Here is an 8,675-nt window from a genome sequence, read left to right on the forward strand (position 1 = left end):
TATATATATATATATATATATGGTAGACTTCTTTCAATTTCCATGTATGATATCTACTCAAAAGGCACTGGTCAGTCCAAGGATATAATAGAAGACACTTACCCTAAGGGCTTTGCTATGGGACTGAGCAACAAATTTATACATACAATTTATACATACGTGCATGTGTGTGTAACTATCTGTATGTGTTTACATGTGTGCACATGTGCACATACAAACAGATACTTTGCACAAATTAATAACACATATGTACATATCAATTTTAAAGTAAAACAGAAATTAGGAGACAATTTAAATAAATGAATAGCTGATACAAAATGTAATTAATTGTTGATCCCCAGCAAAATATGGAAAGAATGATATTAATTATAATTAATGCAAATGTCAACTACAAAAGTCAGCCACTGTGTTTTTTTTTTCATCATTGATTTATATTTTGAAAAAGTTTGTAGAAATCCCAGATACACAAGAAATCTTGCTGTTTTCTGAACTAAAAAAGTTGGCATAATTTAGTATTGATTGAAACAGAACAGACTTTGTTTATTAATTATGAAATGGGGCGCTTTTGATCTACCCCTCTCTCACTCTTTCTCATCCTCTCACTCTATCTCTATTAATCTCTCTCTCTTTCTCTATCTATCTATCTATCTATCTATCTATCTATCTATCTATCTATTTATCTATCTGTCACTCTGTCTTTCTAGCTATATCTCCACATCCATACACATATAAATATACATACAAATATATACATATAAACATGCATACACACACACGCACACACACACACACACACATACAAAATCACATCAACATATATGTATATGTATATCAGTAAATATATAGATATGTGTACATATATATATATGTGTGTGTGTGTGTGTGTGTGTACATATATATATATGTGTGTATATATATATATGTGTGTGTGTGTGTGTGTGTGTGTGTGTATAAACACACATATTCAGATGTATATATATGTACACACACATATATACATATATATACATATATATATATATATATATATATATATATTTGTATGTATATATATATACACACATATATATATATATATATATGTATATATATATATATATATATATATATATATATATATATATATATATATATATATATATATATACATATACATATATAAATATAGGGAGTGAGAGATGTGTATATGAGTGCATCTGTGTATGTAAGTGTCTATATATATATATATATATATATATATACATGGAATACATATTATCTTGCACACATGGATGCATGGCTGTACGTATGCATGGCTGTTTATGCATTTTAATTTTTATATCCTTGTCTGATTATATTGTTTCGTTATAATTACAGTGTAACTGAAACATTTTTATCAACACCATAGAGTTTTGGATATTTTCAGATATATTGGAAAATCGAATATATTGATATCTACTTAAAGCATTGAAGACATAGTGTTATATTGATATTTTTCTTCAACTTTCTTGAGTGTCTTTTCTATTTTCTTTTAATTTTTTTCCCCTCCCCCACCTATTTCTCGCGCAGCATCTCTGTAATCTCCTTAACTATCCATATTGTCTACTTCTTTGTCGCTATTATCATCAATATCATCATCATCATCATCATCATCATCATCATCATCATCATCATCATCATCATCATCATCATCCTCATTATATTCATCATCGTTGTCGTTATAAGCATCGTTGTCATCATTATCGTCGCCATTGTTATCATCGTCAATGTCATCGTCATTGTCATCGTTTCTGTTACCTTCGTCGTAATCAGTGTGGTCCTTGTCATCAACGTCGTCCTCCCACTTCTTATTTCCATCATCGTTCTCATCCTTATCCTCATTGTCATCATCATCATCATCATCATCATCATCATCATCATCATCATCATTATCATTGTCACTGTCATCATCATCATTGGTATCATCTTCTTTATTCCATGTCCTGTGAACTTGGCAGGCATCATTGTCATCATCACATTTCCATCACTATTAACAGCATCATTCTCATTGTCACCATTACTGACTTACCCTCCACCCCACCACCAATATCATCATTATCATCATCGTTGTCATTGGCATCATCATAGTCGTCATCATCATCATCATCATCATCATCATCATCATCATCATCCTTGTCATCATTGTCATTATCATTGTTATCATCTTCATCTTCGTCATCATTGTCATCATCATCATCATCATCATTATCATCACCATAATTATCATTGCTGTTATCATCACCACTGTCATCATCATCGTCATGGTCATTGCCATCACTGTCGTCGTCATCATCAACTTCATCATCATCATCATCATAGTCATCATTGTCATCATCGTCGTTATCGTCATCATTCTTGTCAACATCATCGTAATCCCCCTCACCCTCCTCCCCGTCTTCCTCATCGCCCGCATCATTCAGCAGCAGCAACATTTGCGCCTCCCTTTTCCACCTTTTTTTTTTCCAACATCCTCACAACCACCACCACTGCTGCTACCACCACCACCACCACCACCATCACCACTGCTACCACCACCGCCACCGCCACCATCTTATACATCTGCCACTACTTCCAAGCAAGCAAGTAAGCTCTGTAGGAGTTGACTTAATTAATAACATTTCGCCTAACCCGCCACTATGTCTTTTGAGACCAGTTTTATTCCTGTCACCATGAAACAAATCTAAGGCCCTGCAAACTCCCACCAGCATCCTTGCTACTCTCTGCACATGCAGACACACCTACATACTTATACATACCCATACACACATGCATATATATATGCACGCACACACACACACACACACATAGATGCACACACACGCGCACATACATAGCTACCTGGCATATAATCAATATAGTATTCGTATTCCGAACACTTTACAGACTTTTTAAAACAGGCAACTTTCGAATATCTTCGAAAACAATAGAAATGTTAAAATATCTGGAATGCCTTATTTATCTATTTATACTGCTTATCATCTTCTTCACCACCACCACAACCACCACCACCACCACCACAATCATCATCATCATCATCATCATCATCATCATCATCATCATTCTCACCACCACTGACACCAACGTCTCTGCCACCACTGCCACCACCACCACCACTACCACCACCACCTTCATCATCATTGTCGTCATTAGCGTTGTCATCATCATCATCATCATCATCATCATCATCATCATCATCATCATCATCACCATCTTATCACCAGTAACACCAGCAGTGTTGTTGTTCTTCTACTAATTATTATTATTATTATTATTCTTATTATTATTATTATTATTATTTATTATTATTATTATTATTATCATTAATTTTGCTTGTTATTTATTTACACGTTTTAAAACCCTTTGTATCATCCTGTTTTGTCATTTCATGTCGTTTTTTATGTTAGGCTTCGTGGCCATTAAAAGAATTAACTATTATTATTATCATCATCATCATCATCCACCTCCTCTTCCCCCTCCTCCTCCTTTTCCTCCTCCTCATAATCATCATTATAATTATTATTAAGGTGGCTCTTTACAGTCTGAGTTCAAATTCCTTTAGGTTCAACTTTGTCTTTCATTCTTTCAGGACCAATTCAGATAAAGTACCTGCCTCAGTTACTGGTGGGGCCAGTTGATGTAATTGACTAAACCCATCCTGTCCCGCTAAAATTGCTGGCCTTGTGCCAAAACATGAAACAGTCATCATCATCATCATTGTTATCATTATTCAAGTGAAGTGCTGGGGTCAATTTGATTGAATAAACCCCACCTCTGCTCAAATTCAAAATCTTCTTCCTATGATTGAAACAGTAATCTTCCCCATCACTACAACCACTAGCACCACCACCACCACCACCAGCAGCAGCACCACCACTACCATCACCGCTTCTACCATTACCATCACCATCATCATTATCATTACCACCGCCACCACCGCCACCACCGCCACTGACCACCACCACCATCATCATCATCACCACTGTCCTTGTCATTATTGCCATTTACGTCATCATCGCCATCATTATGGTAGAAAAATTACTGTTATTATAAGTTATAATAAATTACTGGTATTATTAGTTATAATAAATTACTGGTATTATTAGTTAAGTATTAGAGTTGAGAGTATCAACTGACCCCTCTCCTCAAAACTATACCAGTTGAACACAGGAGTCACTGCAATCAACTTGTCTCACCCTATCAAAATTCATGGTCTTATGCCTATCGTAGAAATGATTGTTATCATTGTTATTATTATTATTATTATTATTATTATTATTATTATTATTATTATTATTATTATTATTATTAAGAAGGTGGCAAGCTAGCAGAATCGTTAGCATGCCAGGCAAAATGCTTAGTGGTATTCTGCTGCTACATTCTCAGTTCAAATTCCGCCACGATCAGCTTTGCCTTTCACCCTTTCGGGATCGATAAATTGCGTACTGAGGTTGATCTAATCGACTGCCCTCACCAAAAAAAAAAAAAAAAAAAAAAATTTCAGGCTTTGTGCCTATAATAGAAAGGATCATTATTAAGGTGATGAACAGAATCATTAGCCCACTGGGCAAAATGCTTTGCAGCATTTCATTCATCGCTTCATTCTGAGTTCAAATTCCACGGAAGCCAACTTTGCCATTTATCCTTTTAGAGTCAATAAATTAAGTACCAATGAAATACTGGAGCAATGTAATTGACTAGTCCCTTCTCCCAAAATTTCAGGCCTTGTGCCTTTAGTGGAAAGCATCATTATTATTATTATTATTATTATTATTATTATTAAAGTGGCAAGCTGACAAAATTGCTAGAATGCCAGGTAAAATTCTTAGCAGCATTTTGTCCATCTTTATATTCCGAGTTCAAACTCAACTGAAGTTGACTTTGCCTTTCATCCTTTCAGGGTACCAGTTGAACACTGGGGTCAATGTAATCAATTTATTCCCTCCATTGAGATTATTGACCTTGTGCCAAAATGTGAAACCATCATTATCATTTTTATTATCATCCTGTATCATCCCCAGTGTTTTTTTGTGAAGCCTTAGTTGTAAATAAAGAAAGCATTATTAATATATCATTATCATCATTATTATTATTATTATCATTATCATCATTATTATTATTATTATTATTATTATTATTAAGGCGGCGAGCTGGCAGAAATGTTAGCACACCAGGCGAAATACTTAGCAGGTATTTCATCTGTCTTTATGTTCTGAGTTCAAACTCCAAGGTCGACTTTGCCTTTCATCCTTTTGAGGTTGATAAATTAAGTACCAGTTGCATACTAGGATCGATCTAATCAACTGGCCCCCACTCCTCAAAAATTTAGGGCCTTGCGCCTAGAGTAGGAAAGATTATTATTATTATTATTATTATTATTATTATTATTACTATTATTATTATTATTATTATTATCTTCATCATCATTATTATAAATTACACTGAGGCCAACTTTGCTTTCATCCTTTCCAGGGGTCAATGAAATAAGTACCAGTTGAGCACTGGGAATGATGTAATTGACTAGCCCCCTCCCCCAAAATGTCAGGCCTTGTGCCTTTAGTAGAAAGGATTATTACTGATATTATTATTACTTGAAATCACACTGAGAGAGTTGATAAAATAAAGGAGAAACCAAATACTAAGATGGATTCAGTCAACTGACTTTTACCCTCCCCTTCAAAACTTCTAGACTTAACACTTAATAAAAACCACAAAAAAGAAACAAAGAAGTCCTTATTATTGTTAGTAGTGTTTGTTGTAATATTTTATGCATATATTTTAAATTCATATATTTGTGTGTTTGTTTGATTGTGTTGTTGTTGTTGTTGTTGTTGCTTAGCTCCAGGTCAGCCCAGGTTAAACACAAACCCGTGATTGAAATTATTTCAGTCATGGTCATCTCCTGTATTTGTTTATCTAGTGCTACTCTGGCCAATGTGTTTCCTAACAGAAGGGGGTGATTTGGGAGAATTTGGCTGCTATTTCTAGCAGGTCAAGCATTTTGTTTTAAGACTGTAAAAATCTGTTTACTTTTGTTGTTTTCTACATTAATTTATGTATTTATGAAGCAATACACACGTGCACACACACGCACACACACACACACACACGCATGTATATACACATAGATATACCATATTTACTCAAGTACATATAAGTTATACATCAGATTTTTCAGTTAAGATCAAATATAGAAATAATGTGACTTATACACGAGTAAGTATGGTATACATCATCATTGCTATTGCTATTACTGATATGTGGTCTAGTGGTTAGAGTGTTTGACTCACAATCACAAGGTTGTTGGTTCAACTCCTGCACCAGGCAGTGTGCTGCATGAATCTTCAATCTACCTAACAGAAAATTATCACCAGCCAAGGACTTGCATAGCCCTTTCTCTAACCAACTGTCATATCTTCATTCTTCTGCTGGGTTCAAATTGGGAGAGGGTTGAGAAGGCCTCTATGTTGTCTTGCAACTATATTAACACCTAAAACAGTTAGTGTAAACATGGTACATGCTACAGGGTCTTGTTTGCAAATGACAACCATGGTTTTATGGTTTGTTATTATAGTTATATCTTCCAAACCTTTACGTGCAAATTATTTCAACAGTTACATAGACTTATAATATTTTTCATGTTCTTTTCTGTTTAATTTTTTGTTGTTGTTCTTACTTTACATCGAAAGTATTGTTTGGAGCTTTTATCCAGTTGCTACAATGATGTATTTTTCTTTTAATGTTGTTTCCAACTGATAAAAATTGTTATTGTTTCAGAAAGCTTTTGAAGAGAATTTGTGCTGAGTGAGTTGCATTATTGCATTGTGAGAGCTACGTACAGGATGGGTGTTGTAAAAGTTGTCATTATACTGAGTGAGACCTGCATAGTCTGAAAACAGTAATGTTATATATAACAACATCACATTGTTTTAATAAGTGAAACATGCTGAATTCTGGTATGAGTATTTAAGGTTTAATTCATGCTATCTCTAACCATACATAGCATACAAATTCAAGTTGTTTACATTCTCCTTAACCGTGTGTTTTCCTAGTTTCACTTTCAGTTTTCCACTACAATAATTTTAATATTATTTTCGTTTTTAAACTTTTTCATCTCCCTCTGAACTTTGCTACTTTGCCTCTACTATTCATTCCTTAGAGAAAAAATTAAAACCTATACTTCTATGACAAATATTTAATCATTTACTAGTTAATATATTTTTTTTTTGGTGGAGTGCAAGAAGAAAAGCTTCACTGTAGACTTTATTTTAACAATATAAATATGTTAAATAAAAGTTAAGCACGAAACATGCAAAAGTGAAAGAGAAACTAAGAATAGAAAAGAAAAAAGAAAACTTTATGTATAACTATTTAAGAATGTAATAAAAATCCACCAGAGAAAACAAACAAGTTACATACATAACTAGACTAAAAGTGACAAACATTAATCAAAGTGTACAAGATAAACTGACAAAAGTACTAAAACTTGTGTATATGTATGTGCGTTTTGTGTGTGTGTGTGTGTGTACGTGCACATGTGCATCTCTGTGCATAAGTATGCATATATGATATGTATATGTTTATGTGTAAATGTGTATGTTACAGAATAAAACATTTATGCAGTTATGTAGTTATCATTACAACTTGATAGTCAATAAAATCTAGTGAGAAATAGCATTCCAGTTTCTCTCTTCATTCTTTTTATAAACAAATTCCCATTTCAGTATATAGAGTATATAGATACATCCATACATGTATATATTGCATACATATATATATATGTATATGTTTACAAACACACATACAGATAGATAGATAGACAGATAGTTAGATAGATAGAGATAAATAGACAGATAGATAGATAGATAAAAGTATATATATAAACAACATGCATTCATATATATATATATATATATATATATATATATATATATATACATACACACACACAGATGCACACACATACACACACAATGTTGAAACAAACCCCAATACAGTTTGTACCAACACAAGTATTACAAGACAAACACAGAAAGAACAACTGAAAAGTAAAGAAGAGAGAAGAGACAAAGCTAATCTTACTTGTGCTGTTGCATCCATAGAGGTCTGCGATGTTGAATATATATGTCCTAAGGTAGAGTTCTCTTCTAGCTGCTGCCACGGCTGCCGTTGCTGCTGCTGCTGCTGCTGCTGCTGTTGCTGCTGCTGCCGCTGTAGTGTGACAATAACATTAAGATGATAGATATTTGATGTCTTCAAGTAGATGTTGGCTTGTAATTTTAACTTTGGTATGTGTCTATATATCTGGCTGTGTGTATGTATGTGGGTACGTGCGTGTGTGTGTGTGTGTGTGTGTGTGTGTCACTGCATCTGCTGTCGTATAATGCATGTGCATGAAAATGCTGCATTAGTGCATGTACATTAATGTTGGCATATGTATGTATATGTGTATAGATATATATATATATACACACTCACACACATACGTATCATGTAAATGTTTATTTGTTTATATATTTGTGTGTGTGTGTATATAACTATATACATATATATGTATATATGTATGTATATATATGTGTATATATGTATGTATATATGCATATATATGTCTATGTATGTATGTATATACAAACATATATATATATATATATATATATATG

General features: G+C 33.4%; 1 protein-coding gene across 11 annotated transcripts in view; it reads right to left on the bottom strand.

Moving 5' to 3' along the window:
- The window catches only part of LOC106879395 (protocadherin-18), a 110,617-nt gene extending 102,384 nt beyond the window's left edge, over positions 1-8,233 (bottom strand). For all 11 annotated transcript variants that reach the window (XR_001410625.2, XR_008265550.1, XR_001410626.2 and 8 more), the window contains exon 1: positions 8,098-8,233. The gene's annotated coding sequence lies outside the window, so the exon portion shown is untranslated. The remainder of the gene's footprint in view (positions 1-8,097) is intronic.
- Between the last annotated feature and the right edge of the window lie 442 nt (positions 8,234-8,675).

Source organism: Octopus bimaculoides, chromosome 14, assembly GCF_001194135.2.
Source record: "Octopus bimaculoides isolate UCB-OBI-ISO-001 chromosome 14, ASM119413v2, whole genome shotgun sequence".
In the NCBI taxonomy this organism is placed as follows: Eukaryota; Metazoa; Mollusca; class Cephalopoda; order Octopoda; family Octopodidae; genus Octopus; species Octopus bimaculoides.